Below are 20,168 nucleotides of genomic sequence, written 5' to 3'. Positions count from 1 at the left end.
AAATATTATCTCATTGTGAATGTCACATTTTCACAAAGATATTTTTGGTATAAAAATCAACCATGGTTAAGTATGGTCAACCATGATTGAATGTCGCATTGTGACAAGGATTGTCTCAATATGAAAATCAACCATGGTCAAAAATTGTCAATCATTTTTATTTTAGTGTTTATAATATTTATCTTAGGGTTTATATACCTTTGGTTTGAAATATTAGTCTCTTGGTTTTAATATATTCCCTTGGGTTCATAATCCCTTGGGGTTTTAGTATTAATCCCTGGGGTTTATAATATCAATCCCTTTTGTTTATTATTACCTTCGATTTATAATATCAATCATGGTCAACCATTCTCAATCATAGCCAACCATGGTCAACTATGGTCGAATGTCGCATTGTGACAATGATTGTCTCAATATGAAAATTAACCACAGTCAACCATAGTCCAACATCACATTGCGATAAATTGTCTCGATTTGAAAATCAATCATGGGCAAGCATGGTCAACTATGGTCCAATGTCACATTATGAAAAAGACTGTCTCAATATGGAAATCAACCATGGTCAGCCATGTTTATTCTAGGGTTTATGTACCTTGGGTTTATAATTTACGTCGCATTGACAAAGTTTGTCTCAATATGATAATCATGATCAACCATGGTCAACCATGGTTAATCATGGCCAACCTTGATCAACCATGGTCGAATATCGCATTGTCAAAAAAATTGTGTTGATATGAAAATCATTGATGGTTAAGCATTGTCAACCATGGTCAAACATCACATTGTGACAAGCATTGTCTCAATATGAAAATCAACCATGGTCAACCATTGTTAGCGATGTTTATTTAGTGTTTTAATATTTATCTTAGGATTTATATACCTTGGGTTTATAACATTTGCCCCTTAGGTTTAATATTATTCCCTTGGGTTCATAGTCCCTTGGGGTTTTAATATTAATCCCTTGGGTTTATAATATCAATCCCTTGGGTTTATAATATAAATCATGGTTAACCATGGTCAATCATAGCCAACCATGGTCAATCATGGTCATCCATGATCAAATGTCGCATTGTGACTAAGATTGTCTCAATATGAAAATCAACCATGGTCAACCATGGTCTAACATCACATTGTAAAAAATATTGTCTTGCTATGAAAATCAATCATGGTGTAGCATGGTCAACCGTGGTCCAACATCATTTTGTCACAAGGGTTGTCTCAAACATGGTCAACCATCTTTATTCTAGGGTTTATAATATTTATCTTAGGGTTTATAATCCTTGGTTTATAATCATGGTCAACCTCGGTCCAACGTCACATTGTGATAAAAAATTTCTCAATGTGAAAATCAACCATGGTCCAACGTCGCATTGTTACAAAGATTGTCTCCATATGAAAATCAATCATGGTCAACCATGATCCAACATCATATTGTGAAAAGAATTGTCTCAATATGAAAATCAATCATAGTCAACCATGATTGTTTTAGGGTTTATAATATTTATCTTAGGGTTTTTATACCTTGAGTTTATAATATTGATCCATTGGGTTTAATATTATTTCCTTGGGTTTATAATCCCTTGGGTTTTTAGTATAAATCCCTTGGGTTTATTATTTCCTTGGGTTTATAATATCAATCCCTTGGGTTTATTAATCTAAGGGTTCATATTTGTAAGATATAATGTTACTATAGGTTTTTTAATATTAGTCCTTCTGTCAAGTATAAATCCTTGAGTTTAATTAATTAATAATAATTACTATAAGTTATTTTAAAAACAATATTTATATTATTTATTTTTAATATTAATTATATTTATATTTATATTAAATAATATTAATTATTATTATTAGTAATATAAATTTATAATAATAATCATAGTTTATAATAATAATAATAATTTATAGTAATCATTTATAATTTATACGTTTTCGGCGTATATAAATTTGAGTGGGCCTAATGGTTAAGAGCATGTGTTTCCTCCTAAGAGGTCACAAGTTCAAAACAAGAGGGGGTAGAGTATGTATGACTTTGTAGACTTAGTAGTCAAATCGTTGTGCGGAAGTGGGTTCCTTATCCCACAAACAACGAGGTCTCATACACCAATTTGTTGTAGTTACTAATGTAAATGTAGTTGTGCCAGTTATAAAAAAACCATTTTATATTATAATTTTTTATTAGTATATTAAATGTATTAAAAAAAGACATTAATATTGACTTATATACATCACAGTTTTTATTATATACAAGGTCTAGGTAAAAGTGAAAAGACATATTGTGCAAAAACATAAAACATATTGTATTTTTGCATAATAATTGTTAAAGTGAAGGTGCAAACATTGTGAAAATTAAGCCCATATATATATATATATGAATGAAATGATATGAAATATTATATAAAAACATCGTAAACTTATCCATCATACTTTTAATATTTATAATAATACCTTTTTATTTTCCTTATTATATATTTAGGCCGATAGGTCTTCCTATGCATCAACAATTGTCAACACTTTTAACCTGAACCGTTTGATCAAGTTTGACAGTTTCAACCGTTGATTTGAAGTTGACTGCTTTTTCCAAATATTTGAGTTGCCTTCTTTTCACCTCCAGTTCTGCTGTGCATTGAACCTGGCGCTTTGAGTTGCATTACTGCTTTTTCCAATTCTTTTGTCACACTGCTTTTTCCTTGACAGTTGTTGTTGCTGTTCTTCTTCCCTAGCTTTTGGCAGCTTCTTGGCAAGCACTAAGCTTCATCCCAGTGAAAAGGAGCGCAAACATGAGAACTAGTGCAAACATCCCATTTCCAAAATTCCATGAAGGTTGGAATTGAGCAAGATTTGGATATTCCCTGTGAGGTATACGGAATTCATCCACAACACCATGTAGCAGGTAGTTTAATGCATTGCATCAGTTATCTTCCAAAGTTAGTCTTCATCTTTCTTTACTGTATTCTAATATTGAAGGGTTGGAATGTTTTAGCTAATCTATAATTCACGTTTCGGATATTATTAAATATATTCTCCCAAGCCACTATAGAAACATATTATCAGACTTTTTTCTCAGTTTTCTCAATCTATAAGCCTTGGATTTAGAATTGATAGCAATTATATTTCCAAGTTATTGAATTCTTCACACATGAAAATGGAAGTATGTTATTAAAGATTTATAAGCATTTGTATGTATGCTAGTCTCTGAACTGTGTTATTCTTAAGATTGATAGGAATAGAACATTCTGTAATCTGCAATAACCATAGAACCTTACAGTGATTGCCTGTTGCATGAAGAGAATCGCAATCAGCATAACAAAAAGTTCACCAGCTATGCGGGTAAATCTATTAATAATTGAGCATGCACCCAAGATTGCAAACAAGATCAACAAGAATGATGTCCAGACACATACCCTGCACACCAAAGAGCGGAGAAGTTATCGAGTAAAAAATACATATAATACACAGGAGCTGACAGTTGACCCCTGAAAAGCTTGGCAAGATAAATTTATAGCCATCAAACATGATTAATCATCTTGTTTGACATAACAAAGGTCTACAGGGAGATCTAGATTCTATACCATGCTGCCCAAGCCAAAAACAATTTTGGGCCCAAATCTGCTCTGCCTTTGGCAAAATTATACATGAGTGTATACATTATTACAGTTGGCTCTTTTTCCTTGACAGTTGTTGTTGCTGTTCTTCTTCCCTGGCTTTTGGCAGCTTCTTGGCAAGCACTAAGCTTCATCCCAGTGAAAAGGAGCGCAAACATGAGAACTAGTGCAAACATCCCATTTCCAAAATTCCATGAAGGTTGGAATTGAGCAAGATTTGGATATTCCCCGTGAGGAATACGGAATTCATCCACAGCACCCTGTAGCAGGTAGTTTAATGCATTGCATCAGTTATCTTGCAAAGAGTCTTCATCTTTCTTTACTGTATTCTAATATTGAAGGGTTGGAATGTTTTAGCTAATCTATAATTCACGTTTTGGATATTATTAAATATATTCTCCCAAGCCACTATAGAAACATATTATCAAACTTTTTTCTCAGTTTTCTCAAAAATTATAATTTCCTTGACATTGCCTTTGTTTCTTTCATTTTATTAAATGTTTACATGCCTATCAGGACAATTAATGATTTCTATGTGAAAATGCTAGAGTATGATGTACAATGCATGAGTATCCATTCTACAATCAGTATACATTATTTTTTTTTGAATTAAGAGTGTCTTTAAAAAAAAAAGTGGAAAAGAGATCGCTTGTTCCTTTAAATCACACTCTCTTTAAATAAAATAGAGCTATAATTCATTGGGGATAGGCATAACTGTTTAAAATGCCGAGGATAATGTATATATTCTACAAGTTTTTATGCCTACAAGTTTTTCGTAAAATTTCAAAAAATACATGGCAAAGCATGTAACTATCTCCTGTATAATTGCTTGTGATAAACACACAATACCAAGTAAAATATTTAGAAGTATTCAAGTGTAATAAGTCTAGTATGTTCCACCAAACATGATGCATAGTTATGGAGTGTCATAAGTTTTTTTGTACCTACAATTTTAATAAAAACTCAATTTACATAGATTTGGCCTTTTCAGTGTGGTTTCTATTGTTCATGGAATGCTAGATGTTATGCTACTCACGTTAAGTTATCTTTGTTTTTGTTTTCAAAAAAGTTATATAGGAATATGTATACCTTACATGGGCTTCTGCAATGACATTTATAGAGTGGTTAGTTGTTTGTTTTTAAAATAGAATACATTTACATGAAATTTTCAAATTCTCTTCTTTTTTGTTTCAGTCATGTCAGCATTTTTAAATACATGTGAATGAATAGAAAGTCTTGTGGTTTTCTTTAAGTATTTTTGCTTTGGCATGCTGCTTTGTTCTCTTTTTCACTTCCAGTATAAAGAACTTACATTCCCAGTCTGTTCTGTCTCCTATATCTTTTACTCTATTTCATATTTAATAAACTGTACAATATCAATAGCAACGGAGAAGGTGACCCAACCTTTTATAAAAATTCAATAATTCCAACTTCATAAATCTATCGGCCTCTCTTTGTACCTTTTGGTACAATTGCTAGTATATATATATTATTTTTTTTGTGTAAGTAAGCTTTTGTATTAACAGTAATAACATATAGTACAAAAAGTCTGTCGAAGCAGATGACTGGCCGCTATGAAGTTGGCCTTACCAACAAAATCTAATTGGGGCAAGAGACTGAAAGGATGCTGCCAAGAGGTACTCCCCATAGTAAACAAAGACTGAGAGAAGAAACGAGAAACTGCCAAACAGGAACACCACGCAGGGTGATTCGAGCCAAAGATTGGCCAGCTATGCAACTTATCAGAAAAGGACAAAAAACATAAGGGACAGTGAGCATATAAGACCGAGCCGACATAGGCAAAACAGAAGGGCGAGGAGGCGATAACAGAGGAGTCGACGACGGCCGCTGAGGTCTCATAGCAGTGGAGAGCATTTTCTACTAGGCCTTCGACGGACCACCCTGGTGCGGCGCAGGAGGCTTGCTGTCAGACGGGATAGCTTTCTTGAGGAGCTTAATCAGTTCTGTGAGCTTGGTGCTGACCGAACCCAGCTCCTGGTGAATTGCGGAGAGCTTAAATTCACTGCTCTCAACCACGGCCATATGGTCATGAGTCATGGTGGCAGCAAAATGCTGTAGAGTCCGCAGCTGCTCCGCATGGTCGTCTTGCACATCCATGGCCTTCGCTAGGATGGTTTTCATGCGCCATGCCTCGGCCTGAGTGCGGACGAATTGGGTCGCCCGAGTACTGGCCGTCCCTGGGTCTTGCAGCCAGTCGAATTCCTGTCCGAGCTGCTGGTCTGTGAGCTTTCCTTCTTCCTCTTTGGCCGAAGTTTCCAGATCAATGATCTTGCGTTTGTTACGCGTAGAGGTTCTGCGCTCATACATTTCTCTAGCCAGCTGCAAATCGCTGTTCGCTGAGTTGTTCCGGCACCCCTCACCCGCCATCGAAGCACTCGCCTGAGGGAAAAAATTCTGGGAGATATTGCAATTCGAAAGATGCAGAGTAAAGGCCTTCAAAGCAATGGGGCTCCAATGGAGATCGGGCGGGGTTATATAGATGGAGATGGGAGGATTTCGGGCTGAAGATCGGATCTCTACAAGCAAATTGCCTGTTCGATCAGCATAAATGCTGTGATTCAGGGTCGTGGGAGGCGAGTGAGGTGAGTGAGAAAAATTTCGGTGGCCTTCGCCAATGCGGCTGAGGGCACGCCAAGTGTCCCTCTGTCCTGTGGAACGGCGGTGGCCTATGTCACCCCGGATCCCGATTCTGTACAAAATTGTGAGAGCTGCAATGTCCATGATTGCCCTCAACCACAAGGTCCTTTGAAACTTGCTGTGAATTGAACGCTTGCGTCCTGTCGTTCTATCCATTGATTTGAGGAATGGAAAAAGGCGGCCAGTCATTCTGCCGTGTCATCTGCCACCAAGTCCAAGCGTGCGAGGTGAGATTACCTTTCCTTGAGCTGATTGTGCATGACCTGGTGCCAACAGCTGTCCACCATTCCATTTGGGTTATCAATCCCATGGTTTGCCAGGTGGTCTGCTACCGAGTTTGCTTGCCTTCTTATCGGCTGAAAGACGAGTCCCTTCATTTTCCCAAGCAAATTTCCTATACTCTCAGTGACCATGGCCAAACGCCAGTGTTTGGTTACTTTGCTAATCAGTGTGCCACCATAGATTTTCCTTGCCACTAGAATTGCAATTTCAGATTCGCCTTCGATGATTGCATTGCCTGCCTGTTTCCTGTGTAAGATTTTTAGCCCTTTCTCCATAGCGGCAAATTCCATTTCGTTGTTGGTGGCTTCCCCCAACGCTTGGCTGAAGATGTGGAGAATTTCTCCTCTCTGGTTACGAATGAGGCCTCCGATGCCCGCTGGTCCCGGGCTGCCTCGAGAGGCCCCATCGAAGTTCAGTTTCAGGAAGCCACCAGGAGGGCGAGACCATTGATTAGGCGTGTTTCTGGTATTCGGCTTGTTGGTCGGGATTTGATGACTTTGCTTAGAACGAATGTTGAAAGCAGTCAGAATTCTTTGATCTTTCTCAGAGATTTTATTGGACGGGTCGAAATGACTCTTAACCTGAATCAATTGGCGAATGTTCTCAATTAGGGTAATTTTCAGATGCTCAAGATCCCTATGTTCATTTTGAAAAATTCTCCTGTTTCTTTCTTTCCAGATTGTCCATGTAATGAAACCAGGCAGGATTTTCCAAATGCTATTGATTTGGTGGTTTTCCGAGTAATTGATAGGCCAATTGGAGATGGTACTTTGTATTGATTCTAAATCCCTATTCTGTTGCTGCATGATGGCCTCAAACCCTTGCCAAATATGATTTGCCCATTCACATACATTGAATAGGTGATTCATTGTTTCTTCGGCTTGCTTACACATTGGACAGAAAGAGGGACCCTCAAAGCCTTTTTTCCTCAGGTTCTCCCAGGTGAGAGTCTTTCGCCGCATGAGGAGCCAGAGGAAGGTTTGGATTTTTGGCCAGAAAAGGGGATCCCAGACCTGATTGAGCCACGGGGCTGGCTCCCCCTGTTCTGAGAGTTCTAGCTGTTCTCTTGCTTCTTTTAGAGTGAAATTTCCATTTCCTTTCATACCCCATCTCAGCTTGTCTGCCCCCGCAGTATTCCTAATTTTTCTTTGATGTAGAACTTGGAGCAGATCATGAATTTTGTTGGGTTCCTCGTTGGGGTTTCCTGTGTCTGGAAGAGTCCATTCACGCCAGGTTTGGTCATAACCATTGGGAATCCAATATTGATGAACTGTGAAAAGTCCCCTGCTTTGACAGTGTATTTTATAATTTCCAAGGTCTGGGCTTTCAAGCTTGGGGTGCTGTTGCCATGCATCTTCCCAAAAGAGGGCTGATTCCCCATTGCGGATCTCCCAGAAACTGTGGTCCTAAATGATACTTCGGTTTTTTTTTGCGTGATTCCAGATTGGAGATCCCTCTGGCAACTCCTGGAGTCTGATGAGGTCTTGATCCCTACAGTTGGGGGCCTATTTCTCCTTCCAGTGGCGGGCCCAGGGGAGGTTGGTCTCTTTGAGCCAGCGCCACCACAGCTTGGCACCTCCTGTTTTGTTGGTGATATCAGGATCTATTAGGTTTAATCCTCCTGCCCTTTTCGATTGACAGATCTTATCCCATGCTACTAGCGCCCATTTCCTTTTTTCTGTGCTGCCACTCCAGAGAAAGGATCTTTGGATGGATCGAATTTGCTGCAGGATGGCTTTAGGAGCCGGGAGGATAGAGAGCATGTACTGAGGGATAGCCTGGAGGATAGCTTTAGTTAAAACTAGGCGCCCCGCAAAGTTTAGGGCCCTGTGGGTCCAATGCTTGCTCCTTTTTTCCAGGTTAGCTATGAGCCTTTCCCAGTGGATCTTTTGCCATGGCTTGGTGGTGAGCGGAGCTCCCAGATACTTCGAGGGAAGCGAGCCTTTGCGAAATCCTAGAATGCCCGTGAGATGGTTCTGAATTGAGACATGAGTGTTAAAGAAAAAAATTGTTGATTTAGAATGGTTGACTTCCATACCTGAAGCTTTGCTAAAAAGAGAGAGAATAGCTTTGAAAGCCTTGGCCTCTTTGACAGTGGGGGAACAGTGCAGCATGGTATCATCGGCAAACTGCTGATGAGTAGTTGCAGGGGAGGAAGGGAAAGGGCGCAAACCTTTAATTCTTCCTTCTGTTTTGGCTTTGTGAATATATCTGCTAAGCCCTTCCATGAGAATCACGAAGAGGAAGGGGGATAAGGGGTCGCCCTGCCTGATGCCGCGAGATGGCGAGAAGGTTGCCGAGGGGGATCCATTAACCAGAATAGAAAAATTTGTTGACTTGATGAGAGCGAGGATCCAGTTGGTCCACCTGTTGTCAAAACCAAAAGCCTTTAAAGTGGCCTCTAGATAATTCCAATTAACTTTGTCAAAAGCTTTTGAAAGGTCTAATTGGATCATCATTCCAGGGATTTTTTTTGACTGAAGAGTGTGAGTCATCTCCTGTGCCAGGAGGATGTTGTCCAGGATTTGTCTACCTTCCACGAAGCCCGACTGCTCCTCCGATATGATGTTTGGGAGGATCGGTTTAAGTCTGTTGGCGATGACCTTAGAGATGATTTTATAAATCACGTTGCACAGAGCTATGGGGCGGAATTTTTCAGGAGTTCGGGCTTCCTCCTCTTTGGGAATCAGTGCTAGGAAGGTGGAGTTCAGGCCTTTGAGGATTGAGCCAGAGCGCCTTGAGTCTTCGACAACTTCCCAAATCTCAGTTTTGACAGTTTGCCAGCATGCTTTGTAGAAATTTATTGTAAAACCATCTGGGCCAGGGGCTTTATCATTTGGCATGTCTTGAACAGCTTCCTCCACCTCCTCCATAGATATCTTTCTTAGCAGAGAGGCATTCTGTGCTGGAGTGATGAGATGGGGAATGGTCTGCGTTATTTCCTCACAGGCTTCCACTCGATCTTCTTGAGATTCCTGGGCAATTTGCTTGAAGTGGGTGATGAGCAGAGATGAGATCTCATTGTGATTCTGAGTGACTTCTCCAGCAGCATTGGTGAGCTTGAGGATTTTGTTTGCTCCCCTGTAATCCATTGTCGATCTATGGAAGAATTTTGTGTTTTTTTCTCCCTCCTTTAACCATTGGATGCGGGATTTTTGCTTCCAAAGGATTTCTTCCTGCTGGCAACGGAGATGCCATTTCTGCATAAGAATCCTTTCCTGTTCAATGGAGTTTTCTTTGTTAATCCCTGAGGCCCAATCTTTGTGAATTTCACTTAGTTGGTCCTCTATATTATGTTTATCCTTGAAGATATTGCCAAATTCGGTTGAATTCCATTCCTTTATTTTGAGTTTGATGAACTTCAGTTTGGACTGAAGTTTAAACATCTTGGTCCCTCTGATAACCCTGGGCTCTTCCCACCATTTTTTTACCAGTTCCTGGAAATTTGGGTGAGTGAGCCAAAATTTCTCAAACCTAAAGGGCCTGTTTTTGGGGGTCTCAAGGAACGCGGCTTCCAGGGCAATGGGCCAGTGGTCTGATCCCCCACTGGGGAGAATGTCAGAGGCGACTGTTGTTCCTTCCAATAAAATGTTTTCAGAAATAAAAAAACGGTCAAGGCGAGAGGCTATCCTGTTTACTCCTCCTCTTCGGTTGTTCCAAGTGAAGAGCCCATTGTTAGGAGGGATGTCAATTAGCTGGGCCGAATCCATGAAGTTGATAAAGAGCTCTGAGTCCTTGTTGAGACGTCTGAGACCTCCTTTTCTTTCCAGGAGGGTAGTAATCATATTGAAATCCCCTCCCATAATTATCTTGAAATGCTGGTATCTCTGTTTTAATTTTGTTAACATGCTCAGGAAAGATACTTTATCTTCTAAGCGTTGTGGACCATAAACATTTATACAGAGGTAAAATTCAGAATTACCTGTTAGTTGAAATTCTGTAGCAATGTATGATCTGGTAGCTTCCATAGATGTTATTTCAATGGTTCTGGAGTCCCAAAGAGTTGCGATGCCTCCTTCCCTTCCTTGACTTGCAACGTCTATGTATTTGACAGAGTTTCCTAGCTTTCTGGAGATGTTCTCCAGCTGAGCAGAGGTGCATTTTGTTTCTTGAATGAACATGATGTCTGGCTTTTCCTGTTGTAACTTCCTTTTGAGAAGTCGTTGCTTGTTGAGGCTGTTGAGCCCTCTTATATTCCAGGATGTGATTTTCATTGGAAAACGAGGAGGTTATTGGGGGGATAAGAAGGAATGCAAGTCCTTGATTTTCCCTGAATTGATCAAGAATATACCCAAATCATGGAGGACCTCTCCGTTTGTCCTTCTTCCTCTTCTTTTATTCTGCTTGCGTCCTAGTGAGTGAATAAACAGAGTTTTAGGATGGTTACCTGTGCCTTTCATGATTCCCAATCTTTTCTTTTGCTTGTCCATGGCGGCTTGTTGTTTTGCAATGAAGAGATCTCTGATTTTTCTGATTTCTTCCTCTGGGATGTTGTCCAGCCCTTGGGTTTTCCATTGCTTTTCCATAGCTGGCAAATTCACTCCTTCTTTTTCTAGGACTTCGTTGAGTTCCAGATCTTCACTTCCCCCATCGCTTGTTAGCATGTCTATGTCTTCGTCTCCGGCGACTGTTACTTCCTGAGTTTGAGTTTCTGTGTCTTCAGTGAACTCCTCTGCATCCGTGATTCCATAGTCTGTATTATTCTGTTGGGGAGCTTCTGGAGGCGTAGTTTCTTTTTGGTTGCCTTCTGAGTCTGCTTCTGAATCTAAGATGTTGAACGGATTGAGTATTCTGCTAGGGTCTTTTGCTGCTTTGTTAATTTTTTTCCTGTATGCCCTTTGTCGAGGTTTTGGCTTTTTGAAAACCTCTTGGTCCTTTGCTGGCTGCTCAGATTTGGCCTCTTCTACTGGTTTGTTTAATGGACATTCCCTGATCAGGTGGCCATGTTCGTGACACTTCCTGCATCGGAAGGGGATCTGTTCGTAGTCGATGGCTTGGAAATAATCTTCATCTCTGAACTCTAGCCATAGTCCGTCATGCAAGGCGCCTGAGACATCCATTTCAACGCAGATCCTGGCACAGGAGGTGTACTTCCTTTGCATGGTTGACTCTGAGGCTTTAATGAAGGTGCCGAGGCGGTCTCCGATGCTCTTAAGTGTTGCTAGTCCCCAGTAGTCTATAGGTAATGAGAAAAGCCGGATCCAAACGGGGACTCGGGTGAAAGTTTCTTTTTCAAGCGCAAAGTTTGCTTTCCCAGGCCTCATGTAGAGGCCTGCAGAGGAAAGAAAATACGGGCCTCCATCAAAGATTCTATCCTTATCTTCTAGGTTAGAAAAAACCACAGTGAAAAAACCTTTAGCTCCTAGGTGGAGTTTGACATCACCTTTTGGTCTCCAGTGTTGCTTGATCCAGATGCAGAGAGCTCGTTCTGTTGGCCACAGGCCCATAAACTTGTATATGATTGCATGCTCCATCATGTGGTCTCTGTAGACCTGAATATCTAGGTCTGAGAAGACCACTCAGAGAGCTTCCTTCTTTTTTGGTTTGCAGATACCTTGCAGGTTATTTTTGGAGCTGAGGTTGGAGGCTTCCGCTTTATCCTCCTTTTCTGCAGTTCGCTTTTCTTCTCTGTGGTCCTTTTCTCCGTCTGACGGTTCAAGTATTGGACCCGAACTGCTCTTGCCTGCTACTGATTTGTTCACGTGTTTTTTCTTTCCGTTGCTGTCCTGTTCTGGCGTTTCTGATCCATGATTTGGATCTTTCTGCCCCTGGGCTGCCATTCCAATGCTAGTGCCAGAGCCGTCTTTTCGGGCTTCATATCCTGAGATCTTGAAGCCTTCAGCAATTTTGTTCTTTTGCATGACTGCGTTCCTGTAGGATGGGGTCCCCGTGGACCCCCCTTCTGTCATCTGTCGGGCCAAAACCCGGCCTCTTTGGATGAGAACCTCGAATCGAAGTTGGTGTGCTGCCAGCGCTGGTGGAAGGATCGAGAGGTGCAGGGAAGAAACCCTAGGAGCAGGTTTCAGAGCTCGCTCCTAAGATACATTCATTGAGCAAACTAAAATAGTATATATATATTATTAATCATATTTGTAATAATAATTAAATTTAAAACTGAATAAATAAATATAATAATAAGTTTTATGATGATGAAATATATCCATATAAAATATATATAAAGAATCTGACATCTCCGACAACTTAGCCCACTAAGATTTTAAGACGCCAATCCAACAAGTTTAGAGCCAACAATAACCAACTTACAACTGAGAAAACGTCAGTGATGATGAATGAGAAGCAGACGGATATTTAGGCCGAAGGCCTTTTTTCTCAATCAGTGAACCTCTCGTTTTCGCCTACACTTCGCATATGTATCTGACATATGTACACAATTTTTTACTCACTATTATGCTCTCCACTTGACATCTGTGTGCATCCTCCATGCACCAACTCTAAGATGCATCGCCCTCCTAAACTGTCGCGCTCAGATGCCTCCATCTTAACCATGCAACAAAAAATGGTTAACTATCCGCCTTAACAAGTTGCGTAGTTAATAATTAACAGGTGCTGGCAGCAATTCACAATGGTGTCTCCTTCAATATTTTCTCCTCGCCTTCTGCAATTCCTCCTGCTTCCAACACTAAAACCAACAATAATTATCATTTTTTGGCTCCCACTCTGCCCACTCTTCCTCCCCTCCATAAAAGAAGCAGCGGCACCACAATCAGGAGCAGCAGGAGAGTGGAAATTTAGGCACCCAATCTGTTTGATAATCCCGAAGGATAAAAGGCAAAGTGCCACGGCAAGAACAAGAAAGTGTATAGATATATGGACCACAATACAAACAAGCTAGGGGACAACCGAGGAGTCACAGTCAATAGCGACGGAACATCATACAGAGTAGAAGGGGCGCCATTCGAGTTCAAATTCAGCTACACCGAGACCCCTAAGGTGAAGCCTCTGGCCCTCAGAGAGCCACTCTTCGCTCCTTTCGGGCCGCCCACAATAAACAGGCCATGGATTGGAAGAGCGCCTCTTCCGAAGAGCAATAAAATGCCTGCCGATTTGGATTCCTTCAACCCTTCTCTGCCCGACAAGAAGGGCGCGAAGTACGTCGAGGCGCCCGACCCTTTTATCATGGATAACGGCCCCAAATATGATGCCAGGACCCGATATGAGATACTGGGGGAGCCTTTGCCGAGGAACGATATTAATGAGCTCGTCGACTTCAGGAAATTGTCAAGTTAATCTTGGAAGGGATGGATTGACACAATATGTTAGAATTGATCCATACTCATTGGAGACGTCGACAGGTTTGTAAGATAAAATGCAAAGGTGTTCCAGCAACAGACATGGATAATGTTTGGCGGAAAGATCATTCGTCGTGTTGGTGGAGTAGTATACCTTTTTCCGGGCCGAAACTATAACTGCAAAAACCGTCCAACTTTTCCCTTGATGCATTGGAAGCCTGCAACACCTCCCTATCTGAAGCTGATTGAACGAGCTGCTGCTGGGATGACAATAGAAGAAGCAGATGCATTACGAAGAAAAAGACGTCATCTACCACCCATTTGTAAATTAGGAAAAAATGGTGTCTACTTTAATCTTGTCAAAAATGTCAGAGAGGCTTTTGAAGAATGTGATCTGGTGCGGATAAATTGCCGAGGAATGAAACCTAGCGATTAAAAAGGATAGCTGCCAAACTTAAGGAACTGGTTTCTTGTGTGTTGCTTTCGTTTGATAAAGAGCATATATTAATGTGGAGAAGTAGAGAATACGCACCTAAGTATTTTGAAGAGCGAGCCCTGCTTGCTTCTAAGTCTGCTAGTGAAGTTAGTAGAGATAATTCTACTGATTCTGAAGTCTTTGTTATTCAATCATCTGGTAAGAAATTATTCTCTGGAACTGGGGAATTGACAACCTCTTTAGAGATAGGATTATTGAAGCACAACGTTGTTACATTATCCAAGGATGTTTCTCATGAAGGTGTAATTGTGACTAGTGAACATAACAGATCTTTACCAGAAGAATTGGAAAAGTCATCTTTTTCAGTGAAATGCAAAGAGTTAGTTAAACTGGGTGAAAATGAGGATGCCCTTAAGCAGAAAATAAATGTTCAAACACATAATTGTAATGGCATGGATACTTCTAAAGAAGAAATAGGTTTAGAGGCAGATTATTCCACTCATAGTATGCTATCTATGTCTGGTTCTACACGTACAACACCATTTTCCAAGACTAGAGAAATGTAGAGACACCTGTCGATCTTTTGAATATGTAGGTCGTGATTCGTCAACTGCCCGTGTTGCTATTTTTGCTAATTCCTTGAACACATCATCTGAATCGTTACCTTCTTCAACAACACGTGTCATCATTTCGAATGCTAAAAGTATGTAATGTATTAAGGATGGCAATATTCATTTATTATCACAGATCGATGCGAAACAGAAGATGATGCATGAAAGTGATAATTTTTTTGGAAACAAAATTTTGGTTGATACATAGGGTAATGGATGCAATAAAATTACTCAAAGCATTGAACTCTTATGGCTGCAGTTAAGAATTTAATAGCTATTAAAAAAAATACCTTTTAATTCATTTAGACTGTTAGTTTAAATCTAACAATCTAGTCGGACAAATCCTCTTCATTTTTCGTTATAATTTATATCTTTCACATTAAATAATATAAAATGATAATATTGTTGAAATGATATCTCGTTTATGGTACTTCTAATCGTTTAGATCGTGAGGCTTCTTGATATTTCAATTGGTAGGCCCAGTCAAACTTTCAGGCGCCGACTGGCCCGAATGCAGCGTTTGCAAAATTCAACGAGGATAACATATATTTGCATATTTTAAGGGGAAGATGAAACTTAAAAACCCCTCCCTTTTAAAATTAATGATGCACTAAAGTTTAAGAGAAGCACTACTACACATCCTACAAATTTGAAGTAGCACAAATGTTATGTTAGAATAACCGAATTTGGATTAAGAGAAGCATTACTACACATCCTACAAATTTGAAATTTGAAGTATGATAAATGTTTTGTTTGAAAAACTGAATTTGGATTGGGTTGAAATGTAGATTCATTCCCAACAATGGTGAACAATAGAGCACCTTTGTTTAAAATCACTCTACAGAGTAATGGTGAACAATAGAGCACCTTTGTCAAAAATCACCTTACAGAGTAATTTGTACCATTCTCTTATTAACCCACCAGCATCAATGCCTTCTTCTCCTTGAAAATGCACTGATAGGTGCCCATTGAGATCTTGATTTGAACGCATCAATAAATCATTATATGAATCTTCCAGCAAATAGGCTCGACGAACACAAATATGTAGTGGTGCAAAGGGAACATACATATGTTGCTTTCTGATCTTTTGTTGATTATGTTCTTTATATGTTGCAAAAGCATTATTAGATGGCAAACTCTTAAATGTCTATTTTACCTGATCATTTTACAAGCACATACTTGGTGTGAAAGTTACGTATCATGACATTGAGGCTATTGATCCTGGTTATTATAAGAATTTGAAATGGATGGTGTGAAAGTTATGTATCATGCCATTGAGGCTATTGATCCTGGTTATTATAAGAATCTGAAATGGATGCTGGAAGTATGCAGCAATTTTCGGTGTTGTTATTTCTTTCCAATAGACTTCTCCTTGGTTCTATTTTATCTGGAGTTACCATGTGTCTTATGCTTTATGAACAATCCTCATATTAACATAGCATTTTAATTTCCTCTTTTTATTTATTATTCGTTGAACTATTTTGAGCCTCCACAAATGAATTATGTTTAATAAATATCTCGTTGTTGCGCCAATAAGTTTGACCTATGGGGATCCCTTCAACAAATTTTCTATTATAATCCTGCATTGAGCCTTGTTTCGTCCTCCCTTTAAACCCAGATTGATCCCTTTCCAATTTCTGGAGATCAAAACAGTGCTCCAAATATTTGGATCGATTTAATCCAATAGGCTTACGATCTTTAAAAGCGGACTTTAACTGTGTCAAGAAAACGATCCAAAATTTATCACAAAAGCTAAACAATCATATTTGCAAAATAAATAAGATTACTCATATAAAAGAGTGACTACAATATTTCAGATCCTGTAATTACTCAAAAGCATATATATCAGTAAAGATTAAATTCTCATAGCCATAGTTTGCAAATATATTGGTAAATATTGAAATTTCATAGCCATAGTTTCAAATATTTTTGTCAAATGAATCAGAGCTCTGCCAAAATATTATGCAAAACCAACATCAACTAATTATTAATAACCATCAACTAATTATTAATAGCCATCATGGCATGCATGCATTTTTGAAACTACCCAGATTGTGACTTGAACTTTTACGATTCCATTCACCAAAATAAATCATATAATCAACAAATTTTATGTGCGTTTTTGTTGGTAGGCCGAAATGCTATATTTTCCCCCTTCCTTTTACAAAACCACAATCCTTAACCTATGTTTATCTCCATAAACCTCCTCATTCCAACACTAGTCCAAGAATACTGTCTATTCCTACATAAACTTCATAGTTCATGTTTAAGGTTTATTAGGTGCTTAATTACTCATTTTAAATAGATTTCATGCCTTTAATATTTCTCATAATTTATATTTACTTTCCTAAAGTATTTGATAAGCTAAAGTATTAATCATTGTATTAGCTTGATGTAGTGTAGGTAGATTCATGCACCACCGGCAATTATCTGTTCCATGATCTCTGCAACAGGTTGATCATTTCAAGCAGCATCTTGGTCCACATCGTCTAGTTCGGTTGTGGTCATCCGGAGTTGAACTCAAGTTGAGGATAGTCAGGGATATGTTCGAGGAAAAGATCTACGAACGAAGATTAGTTCGCATCTTATTATAGCCGCTGGCTTATTTTTGTAATTTTGTTTCTTATTTCGTTTTAGCTGAAAGGCTCGATTTGGAATGACTGTGTAATTTTCAATTGTGGCCATAGGCCGAAGGGTTGTATAAAGTATAACTCTCAGATTTAACTAGGTTAGTTATAGCAGTGCAATCGTAATTTTTGGTTATTTTGTAATCTCATTGTCGCCCTCGTTCTCAGTTGGACTTGAACTCATAATGTATATTTGCTAATCAGAATTAATACAAGGAGCTGCATCATGATTTTCTCACTTTGCATTTTAATCTTTCATTGATGCGTTATTAACATGTTGAAGATTTTCGTTTCCTAAAACGGGAGACAAGCTGGTTGGCTAGGGCCTAGCCAACCCAACTTGTTTACCCTCTTGCTTTCGTCATCTTAAAGGTGTGTGTTAACTTTGTTTATTGCAGAAGCATGGTTTAAATCTTAATTTCGTTCTTGCTTAAGAATTCTGATTTATTTCGTTAAGAAGTCAAAGTGTGAACGGATCCGTTGTGTGAAAGTTAAATTGAATTACTTTACGTTCTGTAATTTCTTTTCTACTTTGCTTTCTGTTCGATCATGCAAATAAGATTATTTCTGCACCAGTGCATGTAGGTTTTCACTCTGGTTTGCTAGTTCATTTACAACAAGTGTTTTATTATTTTTCCTTTATATGATTTAATCTATTTCTACAAAGTAAGCATTCATCATCAGAAGGAATCATTTCTAATACTAAAAGTTAAACTTCTAAATATTAAATATGACTTCATGAAATAGAAAAGAGTGTTGTTGCAATGTCTGCACCTCACGATTTAAGGAAAATGATTAAAAGTAATCTGAAATATTATAGTGAACCCATTTTGAGTTAGATTTGACTGCATGCAAAATCATTTGACTGAATAAGGTCTGCTTTAACTTTTGAAGATTGCTTTCATCTTAAAAGTTTATTTCTATTTGTGAGATTCAATTGATTGAAGCATTCTTTTTCGTGTGCAAGTTATTTTAGATTATGCTCACATTTGCAATTATTTGTATAGTTAACACACCCTTTTATTTTTCTTTCCAAAATTAAATTGGAATACTTGGTGTAAGAAGCTCTGTTCCAGTACAAGAACCAATGTCTTGTTACAGGAATAGAGTGCTCCAAGCCTTGAGGATTGGAGCCCCTACATGAAGACATAAGTCTTCAGTATAAGTGTAAAATATACTTCTCACATAAGTTGTGTACCTGTACTAGTGCAAGCAGATTGCAAGAGTATAGGAATGATCGCTTAGTGTGAGAAGGAGAATCATTTAGAAGGTAGATCTTTTCAAGGGCCCACTTGTTAAACTGCCACCACCTATACTGGGGACAAACATAGAGTTATACTTCAGCAATTAAGATTTTTTACAGTAGTGTGAAAGTTCCTTTATTTGATTTCTTTGCAAATTCATTATTTTACATTCCAACGCTAGAATTACTTTGGTGTTAATTTCCCTTTGTGATTTTTTTGTTTGATTCTGCAAGATTTCAATTGAGAAGTAGGAATAGAAATAGGAAAAGTTCATACCACTTCAGGCATTACCTGTGCTTCGTCTCTAAGTTTATGAAACCCTCGGGTTGACAATTAAGTGTTGAAGGAGCTTTCTTAAGCACAATTCCTGCACCCAACATTTTGCCGCCGTTACTGGGGAGACGATTTGAATTGTTATTGAATGGCCTTCCAAACTTAGAGTTAGTTTCCATGGAGGGAGGGATGAGAGGATATGAGGTTACTTAACTCATTCCCTATCCAATTTCGAGCTCATAGGAGATGATAAGTGTGGGAATCTTCTAAATGGCTCCAGAAGATAAGAATTTTCCCAGAACCCTATGTCAATTTCACTCAATCTCGCCCAGCGCAGGTCAAAGTGGGCCTAGGTGCTTTGCAAAGCACTCTGACATGGCCCTACCTGCACTGAAGCACACTTACCCCTGTCCAAGGCTGCGCTAGTCCCTCAAGGAGGCATTTCTGGAGGGATTCAGGCCAAGAAACTCTCAGGGAAGGAGGCATTCAAAATGGTGACTTGTTTAGGGAATGTAGCAACTGAATTAGGATTTGATGTGTACTAGTGTTACTAATCTAGATGATGGGAGTGATGTTCCCAAATGGATCTGTAACAGTTGTCCCCTAAATCATGAGGTCGAAAATAATAATGTTGAGTGATATGCTTTACGATGTGATGAGGAGGTTCCGAAGTGGTTGGTGACTTGCATCGATTACAATACATAATATCATGATATTTTGATTTTTTCTCATGAATCACTGAGAGAAGGCATACCCATGCTCAGCATATAAAATTTCATTACAAGTACATAGAGTGTTGTCTACAGATATAGACCCATGATAGGATGACAATCAATGTAAAGCCATTGTATGGATGATTTGGCACATTACCTGAAATCGCAGCCCGGATTGATGAAACTAGATCTGGGGTCTTCTATCTTCTTCAATTGTTCGCTCAAGTATGAGTCTAACCATGCGAATATGTGATCTGATGTCGAACATGGGAAGACACTATCTAATTACCAGCGAATGATGTAAGATGTTAACAGACATGAGAGAAATCACCAATAATGATAATGATCCTCAAGGTGCTGCAGTAGATTTTGCATGGTGTGAATAGATGTTTTGATGTCGAACACCATACAAAGTCTTTCAGTCGAAGGCCAATGATGTCAACCTATTGCCGGAAGATAGAAACCTACCATT

General features: G+C 39.1%; 1 pseudogene; it reads left to right on the top strand.

Moving 5' to 3' along the window:
• Nucleotides 1-13,370: 13,370 nt before the first annotated feature.
• On the top strand, nucleotides 13,371-14,794 carry LOC149239743 (CRS2-associated factor 2, chloroplastic pseudogene; annotated as a pseudogene).
• The last annotated feature ends 5,374 nt before the right edge of the window (nucleotides 14,795-20,168 follow it).

Source organism: Pinus tabuliformis, chromosome 8, assembly GCF_031772625.1.
Source record: "Pinus tabuliformis cultivar Carrire ecotype Pingquan chromosome 8, CPIR1, whole genome shotgun sequence".
NCBI classification, from domain to species: Eukaryota; Viridiplantae; Streptophyta; class Pinopsida; order Pinales; family Pinaceae; genus Pinus; species Pinus tabuliformis.
Note: the sequence above shows the minus strand (reverse complement) of the source record. Positions and strands in the feature narration are given on the sequence as shown.